General features: G+C 34.7%; 1 protein-coding gene across 1 annotated transcript in view; it reads right to left on the bottom strand.

Annotated features, from left to right (window-relative positions):
- LOC106870561 (serine/threonine-protein kinase 17B) overlaps positions 1 to 21,392 on the bottom strand; it is a 115,230-nt gene that overhangs the window by 18,980 nt on the left and 74,858 nt on the right. The gene's annotated exons all lie outside the window — the stretch shown is intronic.

Raw genomic sequence — 21,392 nt, 5'->3', positions numbered from 1 at the left:
ACAAAAGTGACCAACTTCAAACTAGCAGCAGACCTGTGTGTGTGTGTGTGTGTGCGTGCGTGCGTGCGTGCGTGCGTGTGCGCGCGCGCGCAATGGAAGTGGGATAGTTTGTCTTTGGCCGCTTAGTATTTGGGTTTATTTTTTGATTTGGTTGAATCTTGGTTTTTTTTTTTTTGTTGGTCAGTTATTTTTAGTGTTTTGACAGAAAAAAGTCATTCTAAAATTGTTTTTTAACGTAAGTGTGCGCAAACAAGTTGAATGCTTACACAGAGCAGGTTTTATAGCCACATCTTCAAGACAGTATACTTCATGCAGTTCATTGAGAACAAATCTGTGGACATCTTATTGCCACTTATAAGAAAGCATATATAACATCAAGGAATACTATTTAGAGTGATGAGTGGATTGCATGTGGAAAACCTAAGCAAAATGACACATCAATGCTTCTAGGAATTAACTATATGTAAGCATGGATATGTATAGGCACAGATATGGCTGTGTGGTTAAGAAGCTTGTTTTACAACCACATGGTTTCAGGCATCAACCACATTTGGATGGTGCTTTTTATGTGCCACCGGCACGGGGAGCCAGTCAGGTGGTTCTGGCAGCAACCCATGCATGACTGGTTCTTATTGCATGCAACCAGCACTGGTAATGGCCACAACTACAATTTCCATTTGATTTTGATTTACTTGACTCAATAGGTCTCCTCGAGCACGGAATGTCGCCTGACGATTCAAAAGTACTTTTAAATGGGCAGGTTATGCGACACTGGTGTAGGCTACAGCTGTGATCTCACTTTCCTTGCTGGGTCTTCTCAATCACAGCTTATTTCCAGAGGTCTCGGTCTTTCGTCATTGCCTCTGTGAGGCCCAACATTCGAAGGTCATGCTTCACCAACTCATCCCATGTCTTTCTGGGTCTCCCTCTTCCACAGGTTCCTTCCACTGTTAAGGAATGACACTTTTTCACACAGCTCTCCTCATCCATCCGTAGTACATGACCATACCAGCGCAATCGTCTCTCTTGCAGACCACATCTGATGCCTCTTATGTCCAACATTTCTCTCAGGGAGCTTACATTTTGTCTTGTATGCACACTGGCATTACACATCCAGCAGATCATACTAGCTTCATTTCTGAAAAAGTTGAGAGGTTGGTAACAGGAAGAATATCAGCCCCAATAACTTTTGCGTGACCCATCATTGTTTTAATGTCCACTTTTCCATGCATAAAATCATGATGACGTATAACTACCTTACACACATACACTCCTATATGCACACACACACACACCACACATCTTATGATACAAAGCATGAGAAAGAGCACTTGATAGCAGAGTTTATTTATTCATAAGAAGCTTATGATTCATCTTGTTGTTACTTTTGAGTTTCTTGCTATGTGTGATCATCACCTGAACAGTTGCACATAGGTAGAAACTCAGTAGTGGTGGAGTGAACCAGCAACTTCTTATCAAATAAATAAAAATTTTGAAAATAGAGAACTTGATTAAACAAATGAGAAACAAATTAATTTAAAATAAATGCAAATTTCAGTTAAGATAAGCCAGATAAAAAGCTTAATCTAAACAGCTAGTTCTAGTTATTGTTATGCAATCATATGCTCATATTCTCATAGTTTTAAGTTACTATGCGGTTTGTAGTTGGTTTCCTCTTCAAATAAAATATAGGAAGCAGAGAAAGAAAAAACCTTGCATAATATCATCATCATTTAGCATTTGTATAACAAACTGGTATGGATTAAAGTGTGTCTATCATAAATTTACTAAAATTTTTATGTACACTACATTAGACATCAGAAGCACTAATCTCAGATAGAAATGACTAACATCCAATGGAACCTAACCAATGTTTGCTATATGACTATCACACCATAGTACCTGGCTTTCCATTCTTCTCAAATAAGATAACATTGTAGAAACAATTTATAGTTCTTAATTTGAGAAAATAGTACTCTGCTCTGTTGCTCATTTCTGGTTTAAACTAGGTCTTACAATGCTTCATATTATTTGTGTTTACACCCTAGCAGTAGGGGGAACCTGTGGAAGAGGTAGACTCAGGAAGACCTGGGATGAGGTGGTGAAGCATGACCTTTGAACGTTGGGCCTCACCGAGGCGATGATAAATGACTGAGACCTTTGGAGATATGCTGTGCTTGAGAAGACTCAGCAAGCTAAGTGAGACTGTAACCGTGGCCTATGCCAGTGCAGCACAACCAGCCCATTTAAGAGTACCCTTCAATCATTGGGCAATAAACTGTGTTTGCAAAGACTTGTAAAGTCGTTGTCATAGCCAATGACAGTACCGCCTGATTGGCACTCGTGCTGGTGGCACATAAAAAGCACCATTTGAGCATGGTCGATGCCAGTGCCGCCTGACTGGTCCCATGCCGATAGCACATAAAAAGCACCATTCGAGCGTGGTCGTTGCCAGTACCACCTGACTGGCTCTTGTACCAATGGCACATAAAAAGCACCCACTACACTCTCAGAGTGGTTGGCGTTAGAAAGGGTATCCAGCTGTAGAAACATTGCCAGATCAGATTGGAACCTGGTGCAGCCTTCTGGCTTGCAAGCCCTCAGTCAAACCGTCCAACCCATGCCAGCATGGAAAGCAGACGTTAAACGATGATGATGACAACTTGTTAATGACTAGAATATGAGAAACAAACATCAAAATTAATATTGGAAGGAAAAGAAAAACTACAATTCACATTTTCTTGGCTGGTTAGCATGAACAGCTGTTCCAAGATTGGTAGGGTGACTCAACATGCTTAAATTTATAACTGATAGAGTCAATATTGAATTAAGTAACACATTGAAGAACTGAATTTAAACAAAGCCTGACAGCAAATGAGGTTTGAGTTTTGGAAAGAGGAACTCCTTTAACAGTTATATGAAATACTCAACAGCCAAATTAAACGGGGAGCCTCTATGTAGCAGCCCCACTCAAATTACACTACCATCTTTAAAAAAAAAAAAAAAAAGGAAGGAAGGAAGGTCATGCTAGACAATGTAGTTCAAGATTAATTATATAAAAAAAAAACAGCTACAATGTCTTTGATCATAATTCTGCTTGGTCAGAATTGACCTACAAGTAAACAATGAAAACAACTAAACTTCAATCTAAACTATAATTGGTGAACACATATCATGAACTATTGAAGCCTCAATTTTAATTTATCACATGAAATTAATATAAATGCATGCAAGTATAGCTGTGCAGTTAAAAAGTTATTTTCCACAACCATGTGATTCCAGGTTCAATTCCACTGTAGACACCTAAGGTAAATACCTTCTGCCAATAACTTCAGGTTGAGCAATCCCTCATAAGTGCACATTGGTAGACAGGAGCTATGAAAACAGTTGCTGCAGAAAAGCATCTGGGTGATGATGATCTCTATCCCAACCCTTCTCTCTCACACACATACACACAATCTTATTTGCAGCCCCTAAAAATCTGAAGTGAGGTGATGTCAAAATACATCAAATTATGACTTGTAAAGGATTTCCTAGAGAAGGAAAAAAATGGTCAATATGTTCAGATGTGGTTGACTGTAATTATGAACATCAATAAATTTAACATGACATATGGATTAAAACATGAGACAGCTAAAGAGTTATTAAAAAGTTGCATTCAAATACATGGCAGCCTCAAATATGGGGCAACAGCTATTCCGCTATTGAAAAGAAATGAAAGAAAACCAAATCACAAGGAAACACTATTTAAAACAATGAAATGGGAAAATATAAATATGATGTAAAACAACATGGAGTTTAAGATTTAGGAAATAATCTAAGGAAGTATTAAGTGGGACCCCAAAACAATGAGAGAACATTTAACATTTATTTTGTATGTGTACAGATGAAATTTTTTTGTAAATTGATAACTAAAGAAAATTAGGATCTGTCAAAATGTGAGACAGAGGAGAAGAAGAGTAAGAGAGGGTATATGGGGAGGGGAAGGAGTGTTTGATGGATCATTAAAAGAGGGGAAAAAAAGGGTGCAGAGGAGAAACAGATGAGAGAATGCATGTAAGGCGCAGTAGAGCACAAGACTGGATGCAAAGGTGCGTCAGAGGAGGGGGAGAGGAGAGGGTATCTGTAAAATGTACAGCAGGAATGAGAGGCGAATATGCAATAGATAGGAAGAGAAAACGGGAATAGGAGAGAGAGAGAGAATAGTGGAGGAAGGAAGAATTAGTACATAAAGGGGAGAGAAAGACAGATAGACAGATATGCACACAAGACAAAGCGGAAGGAAAAGAGAGCAATGGATAGAAGTGAAACAAAAATAAGCATTTTAAAATGTTGATAAGGAAGAAAAGTGTTTTCATATATATATATAAAATCTAACATAAATGCAATGAATAATAACAACAGCAGCAGCTAACACCCAGTTATTCAGGAATTAGGGTAAGGGTATCAGTTGTTACATTTTGTCTTAATTCCCATTGAGATGAAAATACCATATGCTTTTACATTTAACATTTGTTCTTGTCACTAAAACAACCAGCAGCAACAACACCACCACCATCACATAACACCATCACCATTATCATCAGTACTATAGCAAAGTACATTTATAATTTGCAAAGCGCAATTGGGTGAAAGGAAACGGAAGTTTCATGGTGACCTGTTAACTGTGTGGTACCAGGACAGCAGTAAAATCCCAGACAGGTGTGGCAACACACACCCTACCAGATTGCTAGTTCTGAACTCAGCATTATAAAATGTCATCAAATTCATTTTAGAATGACAGAAGTTTAGAGAAAGAGAGAATAATAAAAAATGAGAGGTTTTACAAGAGATATGGGTTTTCTTCATTGAATGAAGAGAAGACTTTCCCAATGTTGGGATTCGCTCCAAATAAAAAAAAATCAAAGAAATTTACTGACTTAAAAACATTTCCCATTGAGTTTATAGCATGATAAATAAATTTCTTTTTAGCTATTTTAACATTCATTTCACTCCCATACAAGCATAGGTAGATGGTTAGTAGTTGTTATTTAGCCTCAGGTCATCTACAATCCAGCAAGCCTATTCTTAAAGTAGGATATGGTTTGAGAGATTTAACTTTATAGAGACTTTTATTGACTCATAGGTAGATTTTTATTATATTCTTTGAGTAAGTATTTTTTAATTTTTTATAGTAGATAACCTTATTACCATTAACCACAACTGCGATGTAGGAGTGGAACCTAAAGTTTGCACCAGACAAAAACCAATCCCGTGAAGTAGTAGAAGTTTTTAATATGTCAGGCAAACTAGAGGAAAAAGTTATAACTCTTAATCAATGGTTCAGTACCTTTGTATCAGAGCCATCATATCATTGTAGTACTAATACCAAAATTCAAACACTGGAATCACTAGACTCCAAGAAATAAAATTTCACATATGTTTCATATTTTACTTTAGTTTTGTATTCACATGACACACAAGAAAGATCAAAAAGAGATATAAAGCTATCTTTTAAAACAATATATTGGTAAATATTTTCATCAATAACTTAAATAGTAATCTAAAGAAGGGAGTAGGAAAGAAAATAAAATGTAGTTTATGGTATAAAAATGTTTCTTTCAATGAAATTACAACAATTTTGAAAGATTTTGCTGCAAAATGTATGTTTGACATACACAATGCTAAGATTTAGTGACATTTCATCCTTACTTATACACATAATATTATATAGTTTAAAATACTCTGGGAAGATATTTACAAACATTTAAAGTGGATTTATTTATAATTCTAAGAGGAAGCTGCAACCTTAATTTCCTCATGAGAGTTACGGTAATTATCATCTTAAAGGAGACAGTGAACTAATAAATTGTTAATGCTATAGTAGCTCTCATGTAAAAGCAAAATTTCCCATGGAGCTGCAGGACTAGCTTTGTCCCTTCTACTTTATGTCACATAAAAACAAAAAATATAGCACCTGTGGGGGTATTATATATTCATTTATTCATAACATCAAGCATTTTTAATGGTTTATGTTGTATCTGATGTATTATTCCATAGGTAAATCCAAGAGGACCACACCTTAATTATGAATATTCTCTTGATCAAAACTCAGTGACATATATCCTTTATGAAATGGGGGCAGTCAGCACTATACAGAATAAATTCATAAAACATAAGAAAAATATAACCATGATAGTGGAATATTCCAAATAACAATGATCATACAATTAATTTTATCTACGAATTATATTTGTTAATGATTTCTTTTCCAACTTCAAAGGAATCAATCTGAGTTGTTGAATCCGATCTAGTTGTGTCTAAATATCCATAAGAATATATTTAAACCAAAAAGACAAACTTTTAAATTAAAATTAAAAGCAAATGTGTCTGCCTATACATACAAGTAAATTTGAGTCTTGAAAAGATATTAAAAGGAAGAATTAAAGAAACTAATTTAGCTCAGAATGAATGAATGTATGTGTCTGTCTGCCTGTCTGATGAATTGGGAGGAAAGAGAAAGGTGGGGTAGCAAGATAGTATTGCACTCTGGCAACCTTAACTTACACTCCCTGATTCTCCAGTCACCACGCTGTCTTGGACATGTTAACTTGAGGAAATGTCCTGGCCCCTCATTTTTAATTTATCTCTCCTTCATGCACCACTCTATATAATATAGTGTATTATATTATAGATAATATATAATATAGGGTAGTACAGCATTTTTGCCTTTTCAAAACCCCTACATCCTATCATTCTTACTTACCCTCCAATTGCCCACTTCCCTAACACTGTCTCTGTTAGTCTCTCCCCCACCATCCTTTCTTGACAATAAACCTGTGTAACAGTCCAACCCATTCTGGTATGGCAACTACACTGACCCAATCCATCACTGAACCCACTTACTTAACACACCCCATCACCATATTCACCTTGTCCTCCACTCGCCTTCACATGACTCTTCCCCTTCCCTTCTCTCCATTACTCCCACCCCAACACTTATCCCTTTGTTATTCTCTCCATTACTATTCTCTCACAATAAATCTGCCCCATCCATCATAAAAACACACTTTTGCTTTGTGTAAGGTAGCTCCAACAGTGCTGGTACCACAAAGGATATCTAGTACATTCTATAAGTGGTTGGTATTCAACACAGAGCTTGAGCCATACTGCTGGCAAGGCAACCTATAAAGTGTTGGTGCTATGAAACATGAACCTAGTACATCTTATAAAGTGGAAAGTGTTCAGAAGGGCATCTAGCTGCAGAAGCCATACTAAAAATGATACAAGGAGCAACACATCCTCCAATTTGTTGAGTCATACCTGCATGAAAAATAGCTGTAAAATAATGATGCTCTTATATATATTCATTTATTCATTTACTTGTTTCAGTCATTTGGCTGCAGCCATGCTGAAGCACCCGCCTTTAGTCAAACAAATCAACCCAGGACTTATTCTTTGTAAGCCAATTATTTATTCTATCAGTCTCTTTTTACTGAACCGTGAAGTTAGGATGTAAACACACCAACATCGGTTCTCAAGCGATGGTGGGGGGCAAGCACAAACACAAATACATACATATATACATGACAAGCTTCTTTCAGTTTCCGTCTACCAAATCCACTCACAAGCCTTTGGTCAGCTTGAGGCAATTGTATAAGACACTTGTCCAAGGTGTCACGCAGTAGAACTGAAGCCGGAGCCATGTGGTTGCGAAGCAAGCTTCTCAGCACACAGCCACGCTGTGCCTATATATGTATGTATTTAAAGAAAAATAATAATAATTGTGATAAGCTGACGGATCCACCATTCTAGGAAACAACAAAATGACTTAATTGATTTAGCATAGGGTGAGTGAATTAAGGTCAATGTCTTTTTGTGAGTGATGTAAGGTGGAATTCAGTCCTAAAAGGATGTGATAGTAAGTCTAGGATCCAGTTTTGACTAATTTTCATGATAAAACAAACCTAGGTTTTCATGCTTCATACAGGAAATATGTTTCACTTCATGAAACAAGCCGTTATTGTACATATTAAAAAAAAAAAAATGGAAAGGTTTATAATGCTTGACTGCAGTGAAAAAAAAAAAAAAAAAAAAAATCCAAAATGGCCTTATAACATTGATTTAAAAATATATTCAGCTAGATTTGCACTTAAACAAAATTTTCCACACTTGGTTTATATTACTAAACTGAAGCCCAGTTATTTTACATTTTTAGTAACTTTATCATCTGAGAGCAGTAAAGATAAAGTTAAAAATTTAGTTATTCATTTCGCTAACAGTTCCAGAAGTGTTGGAAACACGAAATTTAAGAATTAATTAAATAGATAAACTGATTAAGATTTTAGGTATCAGATATTACAAATATTACTTGAAAGACTTACCCTATAATTATTAATTTCAACTGATAAAATACTACTATTACTATTAATTTAATTTTTAATTGGCCCTTATCGAACTTGATAAGGGCCATGCATCAAACTCCACCCTTCAATCACTTTGTAACTTCTGCAGATTAAGAAAAAAAAAAGTGTTCATATTCTCAGTTTTATTCACCCAGACAGGAGGATTATTACCTTGCTTGGAAACAAGTGTTGGCACCAGGAAGGACATCCAATTAGAGAAAATTTGCCCTAATTAATTTTCTCTGATGCATGCAAACATGGAAAAGTAGACATTACAATGATAATGATGTTATAATGTTGAAATGATGATCACACACACACAGATAGACCTGTCTATTTTCAGCATTTTTTCCCCCCCACTTCAGAGATCAGGCATTCAGTTTCCCAGTCACAAAGAGGAAAATATTTGGTAAAATTAGTGTTTAGTATCATTTGGAGAACAAACTATATTGTATACTAACAGCAGGGGAAAATATATACTAACAATGGAGAGAAACTAGTATGAAAACAGTATATCATTAGTATGATTAAAAGAAGTCCTTGTGAATCAAAACATAAAAATGTGGATTATGATGAAGTTATTTTAAACAAACTTCAGTATTACTAATTAAGATAGAACAAAGCAAGAAGGAATAAGTAAGAACAGAGATTTCCTAACAGTGTATATCTAAAAGTAATGTCGGTCTAAGAACATTTACTGTCACTCAAAGTGAATATTTCAATAGATGTTTAGATGCATTTCACTCTGAAATTTGGGATACTCTGCTGATGAGAAAGAGTGGTTATGGTATAATTCTGGTCAATGAATGAATGAAGAGTAAAAAGTATTTAAATGCTGGACATCCATAAATTCATATCAAGTGTGTTTGTAAGTTATTAATCAACTCATTTCTTCTCTTGCAGCACTGTCCTATGATCAACAGGAATGAAGTAGCAATTGGAAAATCTTTTGTGTTCTATGTTTTGCATAAATTGTTAAATGCTCTTTGTATTAATTAATCAGTAGAAACTTCATATAAATAAAAAGATTAAACTAGGTGATGAAATAAACTAAGCTGTTCATGTTATTTCATTCAGCAAAGAACAAGACGCAAAGTCAATCTTTTCTTGTTATAAAAAAAAAAAAAAAAAAGCTTTCAAAGCACTTCAGTAAATGTGCAGTTCATTTAAAGTATTGAGAATAACTGAGCAAACCAGCAATCTTAAGACAATGTAGGTGAGAAGAGCTTACGACTTAGACAAATAAAAGTTGTAATTTGAAGCTTTAAGATTTGAGTAGTTGTTGAATAAAGTAACTAAGATGCAGAGTGAATTGACAAAGTTGAATTATCAAAGACGTTTAAACAGAAATATGTTACAACGGCAATACCAACAGAGTACAAATCTCAAGCAGCAGTTGACATTTTACATTTCAACAGACACACATACATATTTATGTTGAACAATAAAACTGAGGGAGCAAGACAAAAAAAAAAAAAAAAAAAAAAAAAAAAAAAAAAAAAAAAAAAAAAAAAAAAGGGAAAATTTGAATTAGAAACAGTGAACATTGTTTTAGTTTTCTCTTTGTAAAATTGTTTTGAACATCTGAGATTAATTATGAAAATATATACTCAGTAGTGCCGAGTGATTGAGGAAGGGAAAGAAAAAAGTTCCAGAACAATATTATAATAGCGTCATTTACTTGAATGTGTTAACAGCTGCAATATTAACAGATCTACTCTAACCTTTCAATCAAAACCAGTTAAATACAGTTTATATATTATGTATATTTGACAACTTATCAGTAACTGACACAGAGGACAGGAACAGAATTTAGAAACTAAAGTAAAATTAAGAATTTTTTTTTATGTATGCAAAGACCATTATATATATATATATATATATATATATATATAAACAACTTTATGGGTGTATATTTTTAACTTTTCTGTAGACTGTAAATGAAATGGAAAAATGTCAAAACTAGTTATAAAAACACAGGCATATATCCATCTGCAAATAGACTGAACCAAATCATAATCTAGAAAGTAATAATGGTAAAATCTGAAACCAAATCTAGAAAAAAAGATCTCCACAATGAAACACTGTTTTGTATATTTAGGTTGACAGAAAAACAGAAGGAAAAAAATAATGGGAGTAAGGAGGGAGAGTTGGTTGAAAACCAGTTTATTATTGGGTGGGGGTAACAATAGCAATGCCAGAATAACCTTTTTTTTTTCTATAAGGCAGGGTGCTAGGTATTTTCAGACAGTTTAGTTAGAGAAAACTGCTGTTTGTCCTAGTCTGAGTTGTAGTAGGGACATATAACTGTCATCAACAGGTGACGGGTAACTTAATGGTAGATTCAGGTCAGCAGACACACTCTTGAGTTCTTAGAGTTTATGCCAATGTCTATGTTCTCTGCAGGTAAAATAAAACATTTTTACCCTGCAACTAATTAAACAATAAAAGTAGTGAAATAATGATATTAAAAAAAAAGCAACTATTTATAACTCATTAACCCTTTAGAAGTCACATTATTCTGTTGAAAGTAATATTCATTCGCTTTGTTTTGAATAAATCATGCATTATCTTATAGCCATGAGATTTTGGTGAGAACTATTTATTTTTAGGATGACACTGTAGAGCTTATCTGGCAGGCGAGAACTGGACAATTTGAACATAAAACAAGCCAAAAATCTTTGGCTGGATATGGCCAGTTTAAATGTCAAAGAGTTAGATAAGCAAATGTTTACAAATTTTGGGTCAATAACCAATATGCCACAGGTGACAAATCAATGGTATGAAAATTTTTTTTAATTATCAAAATCTGAAATGTTAAAGGTTTCAACAACTAGCTATCTACAAGTAGTGTTAAAATGTCAAAGGTACCAAGTACTCACATCTGTATTGTCTAATTATTAACAACTACTGAAGTTTTGTGGTGCCAAAATTACACCTACACCAAGTTCTTTGTTAGGCCAAAGTCAGCTCTGACGAACCACACTTCAATAATCAAAAGTATTCTAGCTGTGACCATCTCATCTTACTTTTTTTCATGTTTTTAAGATTCAATGTTTAAAACACCCTTTTTAAGATTTGAGTGTGATACGAGGACATTTCGCAAAGGTTGAACAACTAATTTGAAGTATTTCTTGTTGACGTTACATTTACTGTTAAGTACATAGTGGAATCTTAACACTCACCGAAATGTAACGAGCTTGCACTCACATGCAATGCCAAACACAAATGCATGCATATCCAGTCCACACAAACAGATATATTTATGTGTGTCCAAAACATTAAATTTGACAGTTAAAAAAATACAGTTTAGTCAAATATTGTTTTAATATTTTACTGAGCATGGGTTTGTAAGTTAATTATAAACAAACAAACAAAGTACAATGTTTACATTATTTTCAAAGTTTACTTTTAGACATAAATTTTAATTCCACTATGTTTGTAATATAATACTGTTTTTGTAACAACTTAATTATAACGTTTTAGTTTAAATTGAAAACACTAGGTTTTGTTGATATAAATTCTAGTTGGCTAAGGTCTGTGGTTGAAAACAATACTAAGAATTATAGCCAGCCAGTAATTTCTTTGATGTAATCAATTAGTACCCAGTTGTCAGTCCTCTGGTAAGGAAACCAACTATTATTATTCAGGAAGTTTGCTCAACCTAATGTTCAACTTTCTATTGAGCAATAGTTAATTACTATATATTGTCTTGATTGGCCAAAAGAAACCTTCACTTTGGCTCTTTGCTAATTGAGTCATTAAGTCAAGTCCTCACACCTAATCATTTCTTTTTAAAGGTGTTATAAAGTGCAGTATCTAGTAAATAACATTCAATGTGTAATGTACATGTTTTGTCTGCCTCACAATCTCTGAATAGTTTCCAATTTTATCTTGTTTACCTCAGTTTTGCTCTCTCTTCTCCCTGTATTTTTGTTTCATTTATATACAATTACTTAAAAATTAATGCTAAGAAGGTGAAGGGAAATTTCAAATGTTTGGAAACGCCAAATATTAAATGTGTTGAATGTCAAATTGAGTTTATGGAGTAATTACATTGTTCATTCATTATATTTCAATTATAAGAAGCTAACATAATTCCTTTAAGTGGGAGCAATGCAATGGAAGCAATGCAACTATGATTTCTTGATTATTTGTGATGGCTTAAATATGACAGAAAATTGGAAGCTATAGAATGATTGTCTCTGATGAGAACTTTATCATCTGTAATACACTGCCTTCTAATAATGATTTCAAAGCATTCAATGGTGCCTTAAATGTTTAATCTACTCAGTACTTTCTGGATCGTTGTTGAGTAATGGGGTAGTTTCATCAATAACTGACACTGGACTATCATTCGCACGCTTGTTGAGTCTGACTTCTTAGCATGTCGCTGCAATATTGAGACAATACAACTATCAGAAAACTTTTTTACTTGGGGGAAAAAAGTTCTTCAACAAGTTGATATCACAACAGTTGCCAATGGAATCTTCTAGTCAAAAATTAGTTTTATCTATTTCTTGCAATGGTCAGGCTTTCAGATTGAACTATATCTTTACTTGAGGAAGTGTCAAATTAGTGCAAGTATATTGAAAAGTATCATCTCATAGCCTAGCGAGGAAAGCTGAGCGAAGAATTTAAGTAGCGATCATGATGCACACCATGAAGAAATGATCAAGCTCAATAATCTATTAAGCAACAACTACCCTAAAAACATACTATTCACTCCAATTATGAAGAAAAATGGGGATGAAACCAATAAACTGTCCACAGTCTGTCTACCCTATGTGAAAGGCCTCTCCATGAAGATATAAAAGATATGCGGCCCATATGACATCAGGACAGTATTCAAGATTAATACACTTCACAAATATCTCCTTTGAGTAAAACCACCAAGAGAAGAGAATATGACCAAAGACTGCATGTACTCCATCCCATGCAGCTGTGGTAGGTTATACAAAGGTGAAACATGCTGCGCCCTCAAAATACCTTAGGAATGAGAACTCAGGTTCGAAATTTCCCCAAGACACCTGACGAAGGCTAGAGGGTATATCAGCTGAAACGTTGTGTTAGCAACAAACAAGATGAGAACAAATATCTGTACACATACACCACATTCTATGATTTTAGTTGCTTTCTCACTGCTTATGTCGTAGGAGCCAACATCTTCTGCAAGCAACCTACTGCTCTTGCAGACTCAAAACACTGACTTTTGCATCCTGTGATTTCCAGTTCCCTGGACAGTTGTTATCATGTTTGCATGTCAGACGTTCTGTGAGTCAGAACTTTGCTCCTGTTTTTGCATTTTCATGTATGTTTTGTGTTGTCAAACCCCCTGGCATATTCTGCAGCCCTGCACACTACTTCAGCTTTGCACCAACTGTCATGTCCAGCACATCCTGTACACTACCTCAACTTTGCACCAGCTGGCACATCCTGCACACTACCTCAGCCTTGTATCACATTTATCCATACAGATTCTGCACATTCCCTTGCATGTCTTATTTTGAGCTTCTACATGGACTGAATTTATATTGTACATTGCTTTTTTGTTTTCTTGTCGCATTTTCAATTGCTTTTTGTACATTTTCTATTTTTCTCATGTTTAATGCTGTGATCTACTATTCCACACCTCTTTTTGCACACTTGGTCTGTGATGCACAGCTTTTAGCTCGAGGTGATGCCAGTTTTAACTTTCTGCCACTCAGAGACCATTCTCTCTGCTCAACAAGTTGGGAAAGATATTTTTCTTTCCAGTGATGACAGAAAGAAAATCTTTACATTTTTTTCCTTTCCTCCACCTTTTGTGCCATTGCCTTGCCCTGCTCTGCTACAAATTCTATAGAAAGTTACCAACAATGGTCTCAGAGGGGAATGATGTAGCATAGCGAGAATAGCTGAATATTATGTCCCTTTGTTGGCAAATGCCAACAAGTAGCGAAGATAGCTGAGTTACATCCCTTTGATGGTAAAACGCCATCAGGTGGCGTGGCAGCTGACACCTATATATTCCAGTGTTTTGGGCTCTCTCTCTCTCTCACTATTGCCACACCAAGGAGCACGAACACCTCTCTTCTGCCCAAGGCCACAGACCACATGCGGTTACTGTCATTCTAATGATATTTGCCTAGCTAACTTCTTATTACTGTCGTTATAATGATGCCTACCTAATAGATTTCAGACCACAGTCATTCTCTTGCTTTATCATGGTGACATGTTCAACGACTAACTTTATCATCACACAGCCTACAAGACAAATGTTGTGTTACCAACATCGCTGACACCTACTATGAATTTGTTACAGTAATTTCAAGCCATGAACTGAATATGTTCTCTGACTAAACTTCACACACAACACTGCACATGCGTTTGTTACCTTCACAATTTTGTCTCATGACTAGTTAGCTCTGACTTGTTATTCAAAACGATCCCAGACATGTGGTTATTTGATTTCTTACATTATTTAAAAGCTGTGTTTGTACCATCTATTCTAAATAAATTTATTTATTACGGTAAACAGTTTTCATCTTATACACACTCAACATGCTAAAAGTTTATCAAGATCAACCTTTGGCTTGTATTTGTTTGAATCAAATAAGCAAAACTTATCCAGACTCAGGTAGCCCTCATGCAAAGATTGTCTCATTGACAAGCTAGATTTGAACATTAAATCCTTTTTCTTGAGGTGTCAAGTTAGTTGCAGTGTAAAGAGATACTTAACTGCATGGATCAACTCCCTAAAACATCACAGCATTGTTTTTTTTTTCTTCAGGCAGCTTTCTTGAATGAAGAGCAACTGTTATAGTTTTCTATAGTGCTAGTTCTATTTAGACAGTCTACTTAACTGTTTTTATTCTTTTAATGGTTTCTGTAATTGGACTGTGGCCATACCAAGGCACTGCTAGCAAGAGTTTTAACTGACTGTGTTGACTCAAGTACTCATTTCAGTCCGGACTTAGTTTGTCAGTCACTACTTATCAAATGGCTGTTATTTTGTATGCAAAAGATACAAAATTTGCACTGTTTTATATGGTATATAAAAACAAAAATGCACATGCACACACTCATTGAGCATATATGCAATTTACATTTACCAAATTCTACATACACACACCATTAGTCAAGCCAAGGCAACAGTAGAAAACACTCACCCAAGGTACTATGCAGTGTGACTTGAACCTGAAACTATGCAGTTGCAAAACAAACTTCTTAATCACACAGCTACGGCTGCACTGAAGTGTGTGAAAGAATCTAAATGATAATAATAATGATGATGATAATATCTTCTTCTATAGGCACAAGGCTTGGAATTTAGTGGGGGAAGGGACTGGTTGATTACAACTCCAGTACATAACTGGTACCTATTTCAGTGAACGTGAAAGTTGACATCAATGGCATTTGAACTCAGAATGTTAAGTCAGAAAAAATGCTTGGTATGGTATGCTAACGATTCTGCCAGCTTGCCTCCTAAATAATAATAATAATAATAATAACAACAACAATAAAGGCAAAATGACTTGTATATTAATTTCTAAACGTTCTAATTCTCTCATTCTTTCACTAAAAACCTTACTTTAAGAAGCTCCTTTTAGTTAGTTGAATGTCTTTTCTTTTGGGGAAGATCTTATTCTTTTATTCTTGAGATGTAAAATAGAAAGAAATAAAAAAAAATCTGTTTCCTCAACGTTGCCTAGCTCCCTTTTCCCAACCCGCCAAATATTGCTGTCATTCTGATAAAAAGAGAATTTACCAGTTATACTTTTATGAGGAGGAATAAAAACAAAAATCAAAGAAACATTGAAGCTTGTTGCTTTCTCTACTTCTTGTCATCAATCACTTAATAAAGAAGCCAGGTTAGTCATATTAAGGGCTTCTATAAATATGCAACACTTGTCACTAGCTTTATTCTAACATCAACCTCTTTTCATATACCTTAATTTTTTTTCTTTTTTTTTTGAAAGTATATTTCTCTGGTGGTAAACATTGAACAAGGTTAATAAAATTGCTTCTTTCTTTTCGCTTGTTCCTTAGTTTTTTTTTTTTTAATTATTTCAACTGTCTTATCATTCCTTCATATTTTCCATTTCATCGACAAATGTTGAGTCACACACTCAATTTTGCTAATTTAGTCACAGGAAGGAAAGGGGAAGAAAAGAGGTGAAAAGTGATGAGACTGAGGGAGAGCAAAAAAAGAGAAAAGGAAGAGGTAAGGGTGGAAGGCAAAAAAAAAAAAAAAGAAAAAAAGCCAGAGGTGAATGGGAGGGAGGGAGAGTGTTAAAAGTAGATGAAATCTTTGAAAACATATGAAGTAATTTGGTTGTCTTTGAGTTTGTTCTTTCCTACAAGTGCCTAACTTGAGTACCCTTAAATTTCAACATCAGATATATATTTGTCACTTCCATCAAACGCTTCATTGTTATACTTCTTTTTATCTCAGAGAATCTTCAAAATGACACACTGAAATCCCACCTTAACTTCATGTACTTTACTCACTCATATTCCATATTCTATATCACTGTTTCTTGACCTTTGCTGTCCTATGCCCTACTTTGATCTTTCAAAGAAAAACAAAAAGTGCCCCACCATGAATGAGTCGAGTATATAGCATATATCTTTATCTTTTACTTGCTTCAGTCACTGGACAGCAACCATGCTGGAGCACTACCTTGAAGAATTTTAGTTAATGAATTGACACCAGTACCTATATATTTTTTAAGCCTTTTACTTATTCTACTTGTCTCTTTTGTTGAGCTGCTAAGTTACAGGGATGTAAACACACCAACACTGGTTGTCAAGTGATGGTGAGAGATAAATACAGGCACAGAGACACTCACACAGATACATACATATATTTAGAGAAAGATAGTGTTGCTGGTTCTTGGGGTTACCCAGGGTTTCGTATTCATAAAACGCTTAGCTTTACACACACCTCATCAAACCCTAATGGCTGGTGGGCCTGATGAGAAGTATGTAAAATTAAGTGCTTTATGGATGCGAAATCCTGGCTAACCCTATGAACTGGCCATAGCTACCTTTAAATACTCTACTGCTCTATAACTTACAGTGTGCTTCTCTTTCAGATTTATAATTTACTGACAAAATATGTAAGTGCCAACACAAAGTTCTCAGACCTTTTATCACTCTGTAACTTCTGCTAAATATTAATAAAAATATACATATATCCATATTTTGAGTTCTATTTTTCCTGTCTGCATCAACATAATTGTGAGTACACACACACACACACACACACACACACACACACACAATGGGTTTCTTTCTGTGTACGGGTTTCTGCGTACCAAATCTATTCACGACTTTGGTCGGTTCAAGGCTATAGCAGAAGACTCTTGCTCAAGGTGCCCCACAGTGGAACTGAACCAAGAACTATGTGGTTGGGAAGCAAACTTCTCACCACACAACCATGTCTACACACACACACACACACACACACACACACACACATCTAAAAGTTGTAATTAAAACTTGTTACAGGTTTTATTCATTTGCCATCCTATCCACCATTCATTTGTTTCCTGTGTCTGGTTGTCTGTCTGTCTCCCCCTTTTAAATATTGTAAATTTTGATGATTTCCATTAACAATAACATAAAATAAAATAAATTTAAACATGGGATACAACTTTTCTGAATGAATGAATCACCTGTATAAAACCATGTACTTCCAATACTGAATATCAATTCTGATTACATTAACACTATTTTTTTTTATCTAAACAATCAGCCTCTTATACCAATTATGCATGTGTGCATATGTATTGGATGTCACTGTGTTCCCTTAAGCTACCTACAAATGTTTCTTTTATAAATGAGATATAAAGATGATGACTTGGAAAAGCTAATGAAGTGTATCTAGTAGCACCAGCAACTGTATTCCAAATAAAATTGCTATTTATTTTGTATTATTATAATCTTTGAAATATTGGTGCCCTATTAACATTCTTCATGCTTTATGAAGATTTTTCAAGTTAAGTATTCTTTCATTTCAATATACTTGCTGTATTATAAATATTGATAAATGTTGTATGACTAATTGAAAGAAGGAAAGGATTAAATTATATTAACAAAGCCTTAATGTATATAGCTGGTTCGAGTTAGCCAGTATAAAAAAAAATACAAAGTGTCCATAAATTATCTTTACAATTTGAAAAATTCAGATAAAAATGATAAATAAGGATAACTCAGTAGAGCTTATTGAAAACAGGCAAACAAAGTTTTATTAGAAACATCTGAACACTTTCATGTGTTTTGATGTTTCTAATAAAAATTCATCAATGGATCCCAATTTTAACAGATACAATAAATTGTGGTAGTTGTAGAAGTAATTTATGAACAGCCTGTATAGCTAAGAAAATAGTACAGTAAAGCCAGCTGTCTCTTGCAAATGAGTGTAACTCGGTAACATGTACCATGCTTTTGTTGTTTTAGGTTTCTAAGTAGTTGTGAGCACATACGGTCACCTTTTCAATGCCAACTCACTTTTAACCTCACAGAACATCTAGGATGTAGACTGGCTGAAGGATAAGTAATAACATGACGTGTTACATGCAGGACATCAGGTGAAAAGTTAAACCCAACAAAATGACCACAGAAAAATGTATATGTTCTTAACAGTTGACAATGTTAGTTGACAGACTTTTAGTAAAGAGATGGATTGAATCAATATAGCAAAGGTGAATAAAGGAATCTAATGGCTATGAGATGATAAAGAACTACTGATGACAGGGTTATAAATTTAAATCTGAACTTTTAACCATTGTTGCACTCCTTAGCAAAGTACATAACTTTGTTTCTTAGTTTGCATCCAATTAGCATAAACTGTTACCATTCATCTATTATTTCTTTTGAAAAATAAGATAATTGGAAGAGATGGAAACCAGTCTGGGTCTTCCCAGAATATCTGTAGATCAGTAAATGTGAGAAAAAATATTGGCAGAGTGGGAATTCCAGAAGTATAGTCTTGGGAAAGAAGGGCTGTATTGAAATATTTAGTGCAGGGTTCTGAGAAATAGTTCTTCACATGTACAACACAAGTATTAGGTAAATGAGAAGGGCTTTACAAGACATAGAAATGAGTGTCCTTGATAACTGAGCAATTATTTTTATAGGACAGATAATGGCATGCATGAAGGCAATGGATACAGTAATAAGAACAAAGAGAATAAATAGCTCCAGCTAGTCCCTTATGCAAATTACTTCATATCAAATGTTATACACACTCATTAGAAAACTAGTTTATAAATGGGTTAATTATCAATCAAGAGGCAAATCAATTTCGCTGTGAACCAGATATATAAATGATTTATATATAATCCTTGGATGGCATAAATGCTTAGACATATCAAATAGGGACAAAACAGGCTTAGATGGCATGAAAAGAAAGGAAGTTATAACAAACAGTATCTTTAAAACTGGAGAAAAAATTAACAAGAAGCTCAATTAGCCAGCAAAGACACAAAGAACAGGAGTTTTACAAATATATTCTATGACAGGTTTTGAAATGCAGGACAATGTGTCAGTTAAACCAGGTAAGCATTAAAATATATGTTGGCAACTATTTATGGTGTATTAGTTTTCGGTGACATTAAAAAGACAGCAGTGCAGAAGGGTCACTATGACAAACTGTTTAATAAATATTATAATATTGATATAGACAGTCACTCAGTAGTGCTTAAATGGAGGAGAGAAGAAATTAAGTTTCCTGAAGAATGTTTGTTGAGTATGAAGATGAGTGAAGGAATTTTCAGCTAATCATGCATTATCTTGTAGCTTTGAGATTTTGGTGATGTGATTGTATATTTCTAGAATGACATTGTAGGGTAGGTGTGAGGAGTGAGATTGGGTCAGTTTGAACGTAGAATAGGTTGACTATGACTAGTTTAAATACTAAAGGGTTAAACTAAAGTTTGATGTAATAAAGGCAATAGAAAAGAGACAGACAAGCTAGTACATGATGGAGACGATTAAAAGGTATAGTCTGGATTTATTTTAGGATATGAAGCCATAGAAATTGTGTCTTCCGAGAAAGATGAAAGAATACTTGAAACAACAAAAAATTCTAATTTGCATTATGACCAAAAGAAGAATTCTAACAAAGGCCCATGTTCTAATGTCCAATAAGCAATGGGTTAGGTATTTTCATATTGTATAAAACATGAAAAGAAATCCAGATAAAGTTCTCTATTAAAGCACTTCAGATTCTATTAGAGATTGATCCACTTTTTAACATACAAAAAGAGTCTAGGGCTAAATTTATGAAAGTTTCGTATATATAGATGGCTGAATTCTTATCAATCCAGAAGAGAAAAAGAAAATGAAATCTTGAAGAGAAGAAAGAAGCGTGATGACAGACATAATAAAAACTGAAATATTAGTTAATAGCAAGCTAATTTAGATATACCCCTGTATATCACAAGTACTCATTGCTATTTATCCTAAAAAGATGAGAAACTTAAATTTGCTAGGCTTTACATATATGTGAGTGAGACGGCAAATCTGGAGGATGTCTTTTTTTTTTTTAACACCACAAGTTAATGGAGTATTCAGTTGCATTTATTTGGGGTCAGGTCTTTGAGGTCTTGAAAACTGTCATAAGTGCTGCCCTTTCTCCTTGACAACACCATAAAAAATTCAAAACTTCATCATTTCTAACATCATCATCATCATCGTTTAATGTCCGCTTTCTATGCTGGCATGGGTTGGACGATTTGACTGAGGACGGGTGAACCAGATGGCTGTACCAGGCTTCAATTTGATCTGGTAGAGTTTCTACAGCTGGATGCCCTTCCTAACGACAACCACTCCGAGAGTGTAGTGGGTGCTTTTACGTGCCACCAGCACGAGGGCCAGTCAGGCGGTACTGCCAACGGCCACACTCAAATGGTGCTTTTTTTTACATGTCACCTGCACAGGAGCCAGTCCAGCGGCACTGGCAACGACCTTGCTTGAATATTTTTCATATGCCACTGGCACAAGTGTCAGTAAGGCGAC

Source organism: Octopus bimaculoides, chromosome 1 (genome assembly GCF_001194135.2).
Source record: "Octopus bimaculoides isolate UCB-OBI-ISO-001 chromosome 1, ASM119413v2, whole genome shotgun sequence".
NCBI lineage: Eukaryota > Metazoa > Mollusca > Cephalopoda > Octopoda > Octopodidae > Octopus > Octopus bimaculoides.
Note: the sequence above shows the minus strand (reverse complement) of the source record. Positions and strands in the feature narration are given on the sequence as shown.